Genomic DNA, 15,257 nt, shown 5'->3' on the forward strand with positions numbered 1-15,257 from the left:
TCCTTCTCCTCACTTCAACGGTTATCACGAATTATACGGATGGCCCCAGGCTGCTCTGCTGCCGGTATTCCTTCCTTGGCATTCCACCTGATTCGGGCTGAGAGAACACACGCGTACTTGAGGAGGGTGCACGGGCGCAACAAGGGAAAGTGTGTTCCAGGAACCCTATGGCCACCGTCGATCTATCCACCCACCCGTAAGCCTGCGGGCTTAGCCAGCCATCACACGTGTCTTTTTCACTCGGCTTGATAGTCTCTCTCCCCCGGGATCCCAATGTGTCACGGAAAGGTGCCAGAGCCACGCCTCACCAGAGAAGCCTGCCGTGACTAAGATTGGCTAAGGCCTCTTCTAGCCCCTTCACGCAGCACACACAAGCCAGGACGCAACCCGAGGAGGAGCCATCAGCTTGGCCAACCTCCCGGGGACAATGGCCCATTGGATTTCTCCTCTCATCACGAGAAACCTAAACTGCATCTGGTCGCCCAAGGAGAACATGACAAAGAAGCCTGCCTTAGGCCAGGAATCCTGCTCTGACCCTGAGCATAGCCTTCTCTTTCTGGGAGGGCACAAGGCAACGAGTAGCCGGTGGCGGCGGCCTGTAGAACTCAAGTGCAGTCGATAGGAGCACCAACGGTTCACGCTTCCTTTCCTATCCGCATGCTCGTCCGAGGCAGGGGACAGAAGTCCTGGCTCGACCAAGGAACCCAGAGACGGCACGCTGGCCCTAGCCTTCCCACGTGGATTGGCATCCCAGGCTCCTTTCCCAATGGCTCTTCTCCCCACGAGACGGCCACAACCCTCAACTTGAACAACGTGGCCGAGGACTCTCACGGCAGCAAACGCAACCTCAACCTCTCCCTCCTTTCCTTTTGGGAGCTACGTGCTGGACCTCAGTTCCAATGAGGAGACGGTAGGGTTTTCTCACTCATTTTGTTCAGATTTCCAAGGAATGCATTAGTGGGGGTCATCATCGATCCAAGCACACGCTCAAACGCTGGACATGCAAAGTTGCAGATGCCACCATGGGACACCCATCGAGCTGAATCACGTCAGCATATGGAAGCGGCCAGGGCCGAGCCATTGGAGCAGGAAATGCAGCCAGTTCTCAGGGCGTCGAAGCTCGTGCTCCCCGAGAAAAGGTCGGAAGGTGAGGGTATAGCCCCGTTGCACAGGTTCCCGTGGTGACACCTCTAGGTTTTAGCACAGAAGTGCTGCTTACCGCAACGAGGGTTAAATCAGGATCCCCATGGAATGCACCCCGGCACCCTTGCGAGACTCCTCCTCCTCACTTCACCGGGAATCACGGATTATACGGACGGCCCCAGGTTGCTCTGCTGCTGGAACTCCTTTCCCGCCATTCCACCTGGCTTGGGGTGAGAGAACACACGCGTGCTTGAGGAGGGTGCGCGGGGGCACCGAGGGAAAGGGCGATACCACCCAGCGATGAGTACTCTATCTCCCCTCAACATTTCATTTGCTGCCCATCTTGCCTGTGTGTCTGCAGGCAAGCGTGAAAGCAACGTAGAGCAGACGCCTTCAGAGCCTGTGGCCATCGGGACAAAGAGCCACGCTGTCCAACAACCCCCTGGTCTCGGGCCCTGCAACTCCTCTCCTGAGCACTCTCCCCTCCAGCACAGGAAAAGGATGTCTTCCTGAATCCCTGAGACCCCCCCTCAGGGCAACTGTGCCCCCTCAGACTAAGAGCCAGTGCCCTCCAGGTGAACACATCCGCCCTTGGCACATACGCTTCCACTAAAAGGACGCGCCCTGAAGGGGAAGAGATCTTCCACGAGGGAAGGGCCCTTGGCCGAATATGACGGCCTCCATCAAAAGTGGCTCGTAGGGACCCGTGACAAAGGGTACGTGAGGAACGCCTGGACTGATCAAGGGAGACTCACCAGCAGGCATACTGCCTGGCCTGCTGTTAAGACAGACGACCTAACCTTGGCCCACACACAAACTTAATGGCACGCGAACCATTCCGATGCCTAGCGTGGTGGGGAAAACGCTCGCAGCCTAACGGCGTGGGAGCCATTCCAGTGCGCAAAGTGGCGGAGCAAAGAGTGACAGCAATTGGGTCACCTGCAGTGGTGGCTGGCACTTTCGCACACTGGGCCCGTCAGTGACGTGCCCTTGGAGAAACCGTGAGGCCCAGGTCTTCCAGAAGCAACGTGTTACCCACAGCCGTGCAATGAGAGAGCCCAGCCAACAGCCTAGACACTTGAACCGCTATGACTTGTCTGGCCTGTGGCCAGGCACGCCGGATACCACAGTCTGGACGCACCAGCGGGTGGCAGGAAAAATGACCCCCGCACCACACATCCTCTCCTGCCCTTAAAGCTGTAGCCGTTCCTTGGCAGCCAGCTCCCTTCTTTCCGCCTAGTTGTGCCCAATGACCTCCGGGAAGATCTGCAACCCTCAGGGAACGCTATGTGGGCTGGGTGTATTAAAGACGCTGGGCTGTACTGAGGAACACCTTCACATCTTCAACACAGGGGGAACGTGGACAGACAGGGACAAACACCTCACGGCCTCCAAATCCTCCCCCATGAGGAGAAACCATACTGTGCCACGAAGGCAACCACTCGCTAGCACAGGGACCCGCCATGGAGTTAATCGAACAAGGAGAGGAAAAAGGCGGGACAGTCCACAAACGAGCTCCCGTGTTCCCTCTCTACACATGCCTCCAAACGCTCCATGGATTCTGTTGATCTCTCCACCCACCAGTAAACATGTGGGCTTTGCCAGCCGTCTCACGTGTCTTTTTCACTCACCTTGCCCTTCCCCCTCCACGGGGATCCCAACGTGTCACGGAAAGATGCCAGAGCCACCCCTCACCAAAGAAGCTTGATGTGACTTATCTTGACCAAGGCATTTTCTAGCCTCTTCACAGAGCACGCACAGGCCGGACACACCCCGAGGGGGAGCCATCAGCTTGGCCAACCTGCCGGGCACAATGGCCCGTCGGATTTCTCCCCTCATCATGAGAAACCTAAACCGCATCTGGTCTCCCAAGCAGATCATGTCAAAGAAGCCTTCCCTAGGCCCGGAGTCCTGCTCTGACCATGGGCAGAGAGACTTCTGTTTCTGTGAGGGCACAAGGCAATGACCAGCCGGTGGGGGCGGCTTGTAGAACTCAAGTGCAGGCGAGAGGACCACCAATGGCTCGCACTTCCTCTCCTACCCACATGCTGAACCGTGGCCGGGGACAGCAGTCCTGGCTAGACCAAGGAGCCCACAGACGGCGCGCTCTCCCTAGGCTTCCCACCTGAATTGGCATCCCAGGCTCCACTCCCAGTGGCTTTTCTCCCCATGAGATGGCCACAGCCCTCCACTTGAACAACGTGGCCGTGGGCACACACAGCAGCACATGCAATGTGAACCTCTCCCTACTGTCCTTATTGGAGCCGCATGCTGGACCTCAGTTCCAATGAGGTGACGGTAGGGGTTTCTCACTCATTTTTTTTTCAGATTTCCAGGGAATGCATTTGTGGGAGTCATCGTCGATCCAAGCACATGCTCAAACCTTGGACATGCAAAGTTGCGGATCCCATCACGGGACGGCCAGCGAGCTGAATCACGTCAGCATACAGAAGCGGCCAGTGTCGAGCAATGGAGCAGGAAATGCAGCCAGTTCTCAGGGCATCAAAGCTCGTGTTCCCCGAGAAAAGGCCAGAAAGTGAGTGTGTCGCCCCTTTTTCAAGTTACCGTAGCCAAGCCTCTAGGTTTTAGCAAAGAAGTGCCGCTTACCGCAACAAGGTTTGAACCAGGATCCTCAAGGAACGTGCGCCAACACCCCTGCAAGACTCCTTCTCCTCACTTCAACGGTTATCACGAATTATACGGATGGCCCCAGGCTGCTCTGCTGCCGGTATTCCTTCCTTGGCATTCCACCTGATTCGGGCTGAGAGAACACACGCGTACTTGAGGAGGGTGCACGGGCGCAACAAGGGAAAGTGTGTTCCAGGAACCCTATGGCCACCGTCGATCTATCCACCCACCCGTAAGCCTGCGGGCTTAGCCAGCCATCACACGTGTCTTTTTCACTCGGCTTGATATTCTCTCTCCCCCGGGATCCCAATGTGTCACGGAAAGGTGCCAGAGCCACGCCTCACCAGAGAAGCCTGCCGTGACTAAGATTGGCTAAGGCCTCTTCTAGCCCCTTCACGCAGCACACACAAGCCAGGACGCAACCCGAGGAGGAGCCATCAGCTTGGCCAACCTCCCGGGGACAATGGCCCATTGGATTTCTCCTCTCATCACGAGAAACCTAAACTGCATCTGGTCGCCCAAGGAGAACATGACAAAGAAGCCTGCCTTAGGCCAGGAATCCTGCTCTGACCCTGAGCATAGCCTTCTCTTTCTGGGAGGGCACAAGGCAACGAGTAGCCGGTGGCGGCGGCCTGTAGAACCCAAGTGCAGTCGATAGGAGCACCAACGGTTCACGCTTCCTTTCCTATCCGCATGCTCGTCCGAGGCAGGGGACAGAAGTCCTGGCTCGACCAAGGAACCCAGAGACGGCACGCTGGCCCTAGCCTTCCCACGTGGATTGGCATCCCAGGCTCCCTTCCCAATGGCTCTTCTCCCCACGAGACGGCCACAACCCTCAACTTGAACAACGTGGCCGAGGACTCTCACGGCAGCAAACGCAACCTCAACCTCTCCCTCCTTTCCTTTTGGGAGCTACGTGCTGGACCTCAGTTCCAATGAGGAGACGGTAGGGTTTTCTCACTCATTTTGTTCAGATTTCCAAGGAATGCATTAGTGGGGGTCATCATCGATCCAAGCACACGCTCAAACGCTGGACATGCAAAGTTGCAGATGCCACCATGGGACACCCATCGAGCTGAATCACGTCAGCATATGGAAGCGGCCAGGGCCGAGCCATTGGAGCAGGAAATGCAGCCAGTTCTCAGGGCGTCGAAGCTCGTGCTCCCCGAGAAAAGGTCGGAAGGTGAGGGTATAGCCCCGTTGCACAGGTTCCCGTGGTGACACCTCTAGGTTTTAGCACAGAAGTGCTGCTTACCGCAACGAGGGTTAAATCAGGATCCCCATGGAATGCACCCCGGCACCCTTGCGAGACTCCTCCTCCTCACTTCACCGGGAATCACGGATTATACGGACGGCCCCAGGTTGCTCTGCTGCTGGAACTCCTTTCCCGCCATTCCACCTGGCTTGGGGTGAGAGAACACACGCGTGCTTGAGGAGGGTGCGCGGGGGCACCGAGGGAAAGGGCGATACCACCCAGCGATGAGTACTCTATCTCCCCTCAACATTTCATTTGCTGCCCATCTTGCCTGTGTGTCTGCAGGCAAGCGTGAAAGCAACGTAGAGCAGACGCCTTCAGAGCCTGTGGCCATCGGGACAAAGAGCCACGCTGTCCAACAACCCCCTGGTCTCGGGCCCTGCAACTCCTCTCCTGAGCACTCTCCCCTCCAGCACAGGAAAAGGATGTCTTCCTGAATCCCTGAGACCCCCCCTCAGGGCAACTGTGCCCCCTCAGACTAAGAGCCAGTGCCCTCCAGGTGAACACATCCGCCCTTGGCACATACGCTTCCACTAAAAGGACGCGCCCTGAAGGGGAAGAGATCTTCCACGAGGGAAGGGCCCTTGGCCGAATATGACGGCCTCCATCAAAAGCGGCTCGTAGGGACCCGTGACAAAGGGTACGTGAGGAACGCCTGGACTGATCAAGGGAGACTCACCAGCAGGCATACTGCCTGGCCTGCTGTTAAGACAGACGACCTAACCTTGGCCCACACACAAACTTAATGGCACGCGAACCATTCCGATGCCTAGCGTGGTGGGGAAAACGCTCGCAGCCTAACGGCGTGGGAGCCATTCCAGTGCGCAAAGTGGCGGAGCAAAGAGTGACAGCAATTGGGTCACCTGCAGTGGTGGCTGGCACTTTCGCACACTGGGCCCGTCAGTGACGTGCCCTTGGAGAAACCGTGAGGCCCACGTCTTCCAGAAGCAACGTGTTACCCACAGCCGTGCAATGAGAGAGCCCAGCCAACAGCCTAGACACTTGAACCGCTATGACTTGTCTGGCCTGTGGCCAGGCACGCCGGATACCACAGTCTGGACGCACCAGCGGGTGGCAGGAAAAATGACCCCCGCACCACACATCCTCTCCTGCCCTTAAAGCTGTAGCCGTTCCTTGGCAGCCAGCTCCCTTCTTTCCGCCTAGTTGTGCCCAATGACCTCCGGGAAGATCTGCAACCCTCAGGGAACGCTATGTGGGCTGGGTGTATTAAAGACGCTGGGCTGTACTGAGGAACACCTTCACATCTTCAACACAGGGGGAACGTGGACAGACAGGGACAAACACCTCACGGCCTCCAAATCCTCCCCCATGAGGAGAAACCATACTGTGCCACGAAGGCAACCACTCGCTAGCACAGGGACCCGCCATGGAGTTAATCGAACAAGGAGAGGAAAAAGGCGGGACAGTCCACAAACGAGCTCCCGTGTTCCCTCTCTACACATGCCTCCAAACGCTCCATGGATTCTGTCGATCTCTCCACCCACCAGTAAACATGTGGGCTTTGCCAGCCGTCTCACGTGTCTTTTTCACTCACCTTGCCCTTCCCCCTCCACGGGGATCCCAACGTGTCACGGAAAGATGCCAGAGCCACCCCTCACCAAAGAAGCTTGATGTGACTTATCTTGACCAAGGCATTTTCTAGCCTCTTCACAGAGCACGCACAGGCCGGACACACCCCGAGGGGGAGCCATCAGCTTGGCCAACCTGCCGGGCACAATGGCCCGTCGGATTTCTCCCCTCATCATGAGAAACCTAAACCGCATCTGGTCTCCCAAGCAGATCATGTCAAAGAAGCCTTCCCTAGGCCCGGAGTCCTGCTCTGACCATGGGCAGAGAGACTTCTGTTTCTGTGAGGGCACAAGGCAACGACCAGCCGGTGGGGGCGGCTTGTAGAACTCAAGTGCAGGCGAGAGGACCACCAATGGCTCGCACTTCCTCTCCTACCCACATGCTGAACCGTGGCCGGGGACAGCAGTCCTGGCTAGACCAAGGAGCCCACAGACGGCGCGCTCTCCCTAGGCTTCCCACCTGAATTGGCATCCCAGGCTCCACTCCCAGTGGCTTTTCTCCCCATGAGATGGCCACAGCCCTCCACTTGAACAACGTGGCCGTGGGCACACACAGCAGCACATGCAATGTGAACCTCTCCCTACTGTCCTTATTGGAGCCGCATGCTGGACCTCAGTTCCAATGAGGTGACGGTAGGGGTTTCTCACTCATTTTTTTTTTCAGATTTCCAGGGAATGCATTTGTGGGAGTCATCGTCGATCCAAGCACATGCTCAAACCTTGGACATGCAAAGTTGCAGATCCCATCACGGGACGGCCAGCGAGCTGAATCATGTCAGCATACAGAAGCGGCCAGTATCGAGCAATGGAGCAGGAAATGCAGCCAGTTCTCAGGGCATCAAAGCTCGTGTTCCCCGAGAAAAGGCCAGAAAGTGAGTGTGTCGCCCCTTTTTCAATTTACTGTAGCCAAGCCTCTAGGTTTTAGCAAAGAAGTGCCGCTTACCGCAACAAGGTTTAAACCAGGATCCTCATGGAACGTGCGCCAACACCCCTGCAAGACTCCTTCTCCTCACTTCAACGGTTATCACGAATTATACGGATGGCCCCAGGCTGCTCTGCTGCCGGTATTCCTTCCTTGGCATTCCACCTGATTCGGGCTGAGAGAACACACGCGTACTTGAGGAGGGTGCACGGGCGCAACAAGGGAAAGTGTGTTCCAGGAACCCTATGGCCACCGTCGATCTATCCACCCACCCGTAAGCCTGCGGGCTTAGCCAGCCATCACACGTGTCTTTTTCACTCGGCTTGATATTCTCTCTCCCCCGGGATCCCAATGTGTCACGGAAAGGTGCCAGAGCCACACCTCACCAGAGAAGCCTGCCGTGACTAAGATTGATTAAGGCCTCTTCTAGCCCCTTCACGCAGCACACACAAGCCAGGACGCAACCCGAGGAGGAGCCATCAGCTTGGCCAACCTCCCGGGGACAATGGCCCATTGGATTTCTCCCCTCATCACGAGAAACCTAAACTGCATCTGGTCGCCCAAGGAGAACATGATAAAGAAGCCTGCCTTAGGCCAGGAATCCTGCTCTGACCCTGAGCATAGCCTTCTCTTATTGTGAGGGCACAAGGCAACGAGTAGCCGGTGGCGGCGGCCTGTAGAACTCAAGTGCAGTTGATAGGACAACCAATGGTTCACGCTTCCTTTCCTATCCACATGCTCGTCCGTGGCAGGGGACAGAAGTCCTGGCTCGACCAAGGAACCCAGAGACGGCACGCTGGCCCTAGCCTTCCCACGTGGATTGGCATCCCAGGCTCCTTTCCCAATGGCTCTTCTCCCCACGAGACGGCCACAACCCTCAACTTGAACAACGTGGCCGTGGACTCTCACGGCAGCAAACGCAACGTCAACCTCTCCCTCCTTTCCTTTTGGGAGCTACGTGCTGGACCTCAGTTCCAATGAGGAGACGGTAGGGTTTTCTCACTCATTTTGTTCAGATTTCCAAGGAATGCATTAGTGGGGGTCATCATCGATCCAAGCACACGCTCAAACGCTGGACATGCAAAGTTGCAGATGCCACCATGGGACACCCATCGAGCTGAATCACGTCAGCATATGGAAGCGGCCAGGGCCGAGCCATTGGAGCAGGAAATGCAGCCAGTTCTCAGGGCGTCGAAGCTCGTGCTCCCCGAGAAAAGGTCGGAAGGTGAGGGTATAGCCCCGTTGCACAGGTTCCCGTGGTGACACCTCTAGGTTTTAGCACAGAAGTGCTGCTTACCGCAACGAGGGTTAAATCAGGATCCCCATGGAATGCACCCCGGCACCCTTGCGAGACTCCTCCTCCTCACTTCACCGGGAATCACGGATTATACGGACGGCCCCAGGTTGCTCTGCTGCTGGAACTCCTTTCCCGCCATTCCACCTGGCTTGGGGTGAGAGAACACACGCGTGCTTGAGGAGGGTGCGTGGGGGCACCGAGGGAAAGGGCGATACCACCCAGCGATGAGTACTCTATCTCCCCTCAACATTTCATTTGCTGCCCATCTTGCCTGTGTGTCTGCAGGCAAGCGTGAAAGCAACGTAGAGCAGACGCCTTCAGAGCCTGTGGCCATCGGGACAAAGAGCCACGCTGTCCAACAACCCCCTGGTCTCGGGCCCTGCAACTCCTCTCCTGAGCACTCTCCCCTCCAGCACAGGAAAAGGATGTCTTCCTGAATCCCTGAGACCCCCCCTCAGGGCAACTGTGCCCCCTCAGACTAAGAGCCAGTGCCCTCCAGGTGAACACATCCGCCCTTGGCACGTACGCTTCCACTAAAAGGACGCGCCCTGAAGGGGAAGAGATCTTCCACGAGGGAAGGGCCCTTGGCCGAATATGACGGCCTCCATCAAAAGTGGCTCGTAGGGACCCGTGACAAAGGGTACGTGAGGAACGCCTGGACTGATCAAGGGAGACTCACCAGCAGGCATACTGCCTGGCCTGCTGTTAAGACAGACGACCTAACCTTGGCCCACACACAAACTTAATGGCACGTGAACCATTCCGATGCCTAGCGTGGTGGGGAAAACGCTCGCAGCCTAACGGCGTGGGAGCCATTCCAGTGCGCAAAGTGGCGGAGCAAAGAGTGACAGCAATTGGGTCACCTGCAGTGGTGGCTGGCACTTTCGCACACTGGGCCCGTCAGTGACGTGCCCTTGGAGAAACCGTGAGGCCCAGGTCTTCCAGAAGCAACGTGTTACCCACAGCCGTGCAATGAGAGAGCCCAGCCAACAGCCTAGACACTTGAACCGCTATGACTTGTCTGGCCTGTGGCCAGGCACGCCGGATACCACAGTCTGGACGCACCAGCGGGTGGCAGGAAAAATGACCCCCGCACCACACATCCTCTCCTGCCCTTAAAGCTGTAGCCGTTCCTTGGCAGCCAGCTCCCTTCTTTCCGCCTAGTTGTGCCCAATGACCTCCGGGAAGATCTGCAACCCTCAGGGAACGCTATGTGGGCTGGGTGTATTAAAGACGCTGGGCTGTACTGAGGAACACCTTCACATCTTCAACACAGGGGGAACGTGGACAGACAGGGACAAACACCTCACGGCCTCCAAATCCTCCCCCATGAGGAGAAACCATACTGTGCCACGAAGGCAACCACTCGCTAGCACAGGGACCCGCCATGGAGTTAATCGAACAAGGAGAGGAAAAAGGCGGGACAGTCCACAAACGAGCTCCCGTGTTCCCTCTCTACACATGCCTCCAAACGCTCCATGGATTCTGTCGATCTCTCCACCCACCAGTAAACATGTGGGCTTTGCCAGCCGTCTCACGTGTCTTTTTCACTCACCTTGCCCTTCCCCCTCCACGGGGATCCCAACGTGTCACGGAAAGATGCCAGAGCCACCCCTCACCAAAGAAGCTTGATGTGACTTATCTTGACCAAGGCATTTTCTAGCCTCTTCACAGAGCACGCACAGGCCGGACACACCCCGAGGGGGAGCCATCAGCTTGGCCAACCTGCCGGGCACAATGGCCCGTCGGATTTCTCCCCTCATCATGAGAAACCTAAACCGCATCTGGTCTCCCAAGCAGATCATGTCAAAGAAGCCTTCCCTAGGCCCGGAGTCCTGCTCTGACCATGGGCAGAGAGACTTCTGTTTCTGTGAGGGCACAAGGCAATGACCAGCCGGTGGGGGCGGCTTGTAGAACTCAAGTGCAGGCGAGAGGACCACCAATGGCTCGCACTTCCTCTCCTACCCACATGCTGAACCGTGGCCGGGGACAGCAGTCCTGGCTAGACCAAGGAGCCCACAGACGGCGCGCTCTCCCTAGGCTTCCCACCTGAATTGGCATCCCAGGCTCCACTCCCAGTGGCTTTTCTCCCCATGAGATGGCCACAGCCCTCCACTTGAACAACGTGGCCGTGGGCACACACAGCAGCACATGCAATGTGAACCTCTCCCTACTGTCCTTATTGGAGCCGCATGCTGGACCTCAGTTCCAATGAGGTGACGGTAGGGGTTTCTCACTCATTTTTTTTTCAGATTTCCAGGGAATGCATTTGTGGGAGTCATCGTCGATCCAAGCACATGCTCAAACCTTGGACATGCAAAGTTGCGGATCCCATCACGGGACGGCCAGCGAGCTGAATCACGTCAGCATACAGAAGCGGCCAGTGTCGAGCAATGGAGCAGGAAATGCAGCCAGTTCTCAGGGCATCAAAGCTCGTGTTCCCCGAGAAAAGGCCAGAAAGTGAGTGTGTCGCCCCTTTTTCAAGTTACCGTAGCCAAGCCTCTAGGTTTTAGCAAAGAAGTGCCGCTTACCGCAACAAGGTTTGAACCAGGATCCTCAAGGAACGTGCGCCAACACCCCTGCAAGACTCCTTCTCCTCACTTCAACGGTTATCACGAATTATACGGATGGCCCCAGGCTGCTCTGCTGCCGGTATTCCTTCCTTGGCATTCCACCTGATTCGGGCTGAGAGAACACACGCGTACTTGAGGAGGGTGCACGGGCGCAACAAGGGAAAGTGTGTTCCAGGAACCCTATGGCCACCGTCGATCTATCCACCCACCCGTAAGCCTGCGGGCTTAGCCAGCCATCACACGTGTCTTTTTCACTCGGCTTGATAGTCTCTCTCCCCCGGGATCCCAATGTGTCACGGAAAGGTGCCAGAGCCACGCCTCACCAGAGAAGCCTGCCGTGACTAAGATTGGCTAAGGCCTCTTCTAGCCCCTTCACGCAGCACACACAAGCCAGGACGCAACCCGAGGAGGAGCCATCAGCTTGGCCAACCTCCCGGGGACAATGGCCCATTGGATTTCTCCTCTCATCACGAGAAACCTAAACTGCATCTGGTCGCCCAAGGAGAACATGACAAAGAAGCCTGCCTTAGGCCAGGAATCCTGCTCTGACCCTGAGCATAGCCTTCTCTTTCTGGGAGGGCACAAGGCAACGAGTAGCCGGTGGCGGCGGCCTGTAGAACTCAAGTGCAGTCGATAGGAGCACCAACGGTTCACGCTTCCTTTCCTATCCGCATGCTCGTCCGAGGCAGGGGACAGAAGTCCTGGCTCGACCAAGGAACCCAGAGACGGCACGCTGGCCCTAGCCTTCCCACGTGGATTGGCATCCCAGGCTCCTTTCCCAATGGCTCTTCTCCCCACGAGACGGCCACAACCCTCAACTTGAACAACGTGGCCGAGGACTCTCACGGCAGCAAACGCAACCTCAACCTCTCCCTCCTTTCCTTTTGGGAGCTACGTGCTGGACCTCAGTTCCAATGAGGAGACGGTAGGGTTTTCTCACTCATTTTGTTCAGATTTCCAAGGAATGCATTAGTGGGGGTCATCATCGATCCAAGCACACGCTCAAACGCTGGACATGCAAAGTTGCAGATGCCACCATGGGACACCCATCGAGCTGAATCACGTCAGCATATGGAAGCGGCCAGGGCCGAGCCATTGGAGCAGGAAATGCAGCCAGTTCTCAGGGCGTCGAAGCTCGTGCTCCCCGAGAAAAGGTCGGAAGGTGAGGGTATAGCCCCGTTGCACAGGTTCCCGTGGTGACACCTCTAGGTTTTAGCACAGAAGTGCTGCTTACCGCAACGAGGGTTAAATCAGGATCCCCATGGAATGCACCCCGGCACCCTTGCGAGACTCCTCCTCCTCACTTCACCGGGAATCACGGATTATACGGACGGCCCCAGGTTGCTCTGCTGCTGGAACTCCTTTCCCGCCATTCCACCTGGCTTGGGGTGAGAGAACACACGCGTGCTTGAGGAGGGTGCGCGGGGGCACCGAGGGAAAGGGCGATACCACCCAGCGATGAGTACTCTATCTCCCCTCAACATTTCATTTGCTGCCCATCTTGCCTGTGTGTCTGCAGGCAAGCGTGAAAGCAACGTAGAGCAGACGCCTTCAGAGCCTGTGGCCATCGGGACAAAGAGCCACGCTGTCCAACAACCCCCTGGTCTCGGGCCCTGCAACTCCTCTCCTGAGCACTCTCCCCTCCAGCACAGGAAAAGGATGTCTTCCTGAATCCCTGAGACCCCCCCTCAGGGCAACTGTGCCCCCTCAGACTAAGAGCCAGTGCCCTCCAGGTGAACACATCCGCCCTTGGCACATACGCTTCCACTAAAAGGACGCGCCCTGAAGGGGAAGAGATCTTCCACGAGGGAAGGGCCCTTGGCCGAATATGACGGCCTCCATCAAAAGCGGCTCGTAGGGACCCGTGACAAAGGGTACGTGAGGAACGCCTGGACTGATCAAGGGAGACTCACCAGCAGGCATACTGCCTGGCCTGCTGTTAAGACAGACGACCTAACCTTGGCCCACACACAAACTTAATGGCACGCGAACCATTCCGATGCCTAGCGTGGTGGGGAAAACGCTCGCAGCCTAACGGCGTGGGAGCCATTCCAGTGCGCAAAGTGGCGGAGCAAAGAGTGACAGCAATTGGGTCACCTGCAGTGGTGGCTGGCACTTTCGCACACTGGGCCCGTCAGTGACGTGCCCTTGGAGAAACCGTGAGGCCCAGGTCTTCCAGAAGCAACGTGTTACCCACAGCCGTGCAATGAGAGAGCCCAGCCAACAGCCTAGACACTTGAACCGCTATGACTTGTCTGGCCTGTGGCCAGGCACGCCGGATACCACAGTCTGGACGCACCAGCGGGTGGCAGGAAAAATGACCCCCGCACCACACATCCTCTCCTGCCCTTAAAGCTGTAGCCGTTCCTTGGCAGCCAGCTCCCTTCTTTCCGCCTAGTTGTGCCCAATGACCTCCGGGAAGATCTGCAACCCTCAGGGAACGCTATGTGGGCTGGGTGTATTAAAGACGCTGGGCTGTACTGAGGAACACCTTCACATCTTCAACACAGGGGGAACGTGGACAGACAGGGACAAACACCTCACGGCCTCCAAATCCTCCCCCATGAGGAGAAACCATACTGTGCCACGAAGGCAACCACTCGCTAGCACAGGGACCCGCCATGGAGTTAATCGAACAAGGAGAGGAAAAAGGCGGGACAGTCCACAAACGAGCTCCCGTGTTCCCTCTCTACACATGCCTCCAAACGCTCCATGGATTCTGTCGATCTCTCCACCCACCAGTAAACATGTGGGCTTTGCCAGCCGTCTCACGTGTCTTTTTCACTCACCTTGCCCTTCCCCCTCCACGGGGATCCCAACGTGTCACGGAAAGATGCCAGAGCCACCCCTCACCAAAGAAGCTTGATGTGACTTATCTTGACCAAGGCATTTTCTAGCCTCTTCACAGAGCACGCACAGGCCGGACACACCCCGAGGGGGAGCCATCAGCTTGGCCAACCTGCCGGGCACAATGGCCCGTCGGATTTCTCCCCTCATCATGAGAAACCTAAACCGCATCTGGTCTCCCAAGCAGATCATGTCAAAGAAGCCTTCCCTAGGCCCGGAGTCCTGCTCTGACCATGGGCAGAGAGACTTCTGTTTCTGTGAGGGCACAAGGCAACGACCAGCCGGTGGGGGCGGCTTGTAGAACTCAAGTGCAGGCGAGAGGACCACCAATGGCTCGCACTTCCTCTCCTACCCACATGCTGAACCGTGGCCGGGGACAGCAGTCCTGGCTAGACCAAGGAGCCCACAGACGGCGCGCTCTCCCTAGGCTTCCCACCTGAATTGGCATCCCAGGCTCCACTCCCAGTGGCTTTTCTCCCCATGAGATGGCCACAGCCCTCCACTTGAACAACGTGGCCGTGGGCACACACAGCAGCACATGCAATGTGAACCTCTCCCTACTGTCCTTATTGGAGCCGCATGCTGGACCTCAGTTCCAATGAGGTGACGGTAGGGGTTTCTCACTCATTTTTTTTTCAGATTTCCAGGGAATGCATTTGTGGGAGTCATCGTCGATCCAAGCACATGCTCAAACCTTGGACATGCAAAGTTGCGGATCCCATCACGGGACGGCCAGCGAGCTGAATCACGTCAGCATACAGAAGCGGCCAGTGTCGAGCAATGGAGCAGGAAATGCAGCCAGTTCTCAGGGCATCAAAGCTCGTGTTCCCCGAGAAAAGGCCAGAAAGTGAGTGTGTCGCCCCTTTTTCAAGTTACCGTAGCCAAGCCTCTAGGTTTTAGCAAAGAAGTGCCGCTTACCGCAACAAGGTTTGAACCAGGATCCTCAAGGAACGTGCGCCAACACCCCTGCAAGACTCCTTCTCCTCACTTCAACGGTTAACAC

At 56.9% G+C, this 15,257-nt stretch overlaps 8 non-coding genes across 8 annotated transcripts; all 8 read right to left on the reverse strand.

The window, feature by feature from the left end:
• Positions 1-885: 885 nt before the first annotated feature.
• On the reverse strand, positions 886-977 carry LOC149750047 (small nucleolar RNA SNORD116). The gene has a single exon (XR_016392329.1). It is a non-coding gene; the product is annotated as a small nucleolar RNA SNORD116 (small nucleolar RNA).
• A 2,439-nt stretch (positions 978-3,416) lies between these two features.
• Positions 3,417-3,510, reverse strand: LOC149750048 (small nucleolar RNA SNORD116). Its single transcript, XR_016392412.1, has one exon. It is a non-coding gene; the product is annotated as a small nucleolar RNA SNORD116 (small nucleolar RNA).
• Positions 3,511-4,692: 1,182 nt separating this feature from the next.
• Positions 4,693-4,784, reverse strand: LOC149750049 (small nucleolar RNA SNORD116). The gene has a single exon (XR_016392330.1). It is a non-coding gene; the product is annotated as a small nucleolar RNA SNORD116 (small nucleolar RNA).
• A 2,439-nt stretch (positions 4,785-7,223) lies between these two features.
• Positions 7,224-7,318, reverse strand: LOC149750050 (small nucleolar RNA SNORD116). Its single transcript, XR_016392426.1, has one exon. It is a non-coding gene; the product is annotated as a small nucleolar RNA SNORD116 (small nucleolar RNA).
• A 1,182-nt stretch (positions 7,319-8,500) lies between these two features.
• On the reverse strand, positions 8,501-8,592 carry LOC149750051 (small nucleolar RNA SNORD116). The gene has a single exon (XR_016392331.1). It is a non-coding gene; the product is annotated as a small nucleolar RNA SNORD116 (small nucleolar RNA).
• Positions 8,593-11,031: 2,439 nt separating this feature from the next.
• On the reverse strand, positions 11,032-11,125 carry LOC149750052 (small nucleolar RNA SNORD116). The gene has a single exon (XR_016392413.1). It is a non-coding gene; the product is annotated as a small nucleolar RNA SNORD116 (small nucleolar RNA).
• Positions 11,126-12,307: 1,182 nt separating this feature from the next.
• Positions 12,308-12,399, reverse strand: LOC149750053 (small nucleolar RNA SNORD116). The gene has a single exon (XR_016392332.1). It is a non-coding gene; the product is annotated as a small nucleolar RNA SNORD116 (small nucleolar RNA).
• A 2,439-nt stretch (positions 12,400-14,838) lies between these two features.
• LOC149750054 (small nucleolar RNA SNORD116) lies at positions 14,839-14,932 on the reverse strand. The gene has a single exon (XR_016392414.1). It is a non-coding gene; the product is annotated as a small nucleolar RNA SNORD116 (small nucleolar RNA).
• Positions 14,933-15,257: the final 325 nt, after the last annotated feature.

Source organism: Delphinapterus leucas, chromosome 2, assembly GCF_059928025.1.
Source record: "Delphinapterus leucas isolate spDelLeu-1000000601 "Yukka" chromosome 2, BTC_Dleu_Yukka2, whole genome shotgun sequence".
Lineage (NCBI taxonomy): Eukaryota > Metazoa > Chordata > Mammalia > Artiodactyla > Monodontidae > Delphinapterus > Delphinapterus leucas.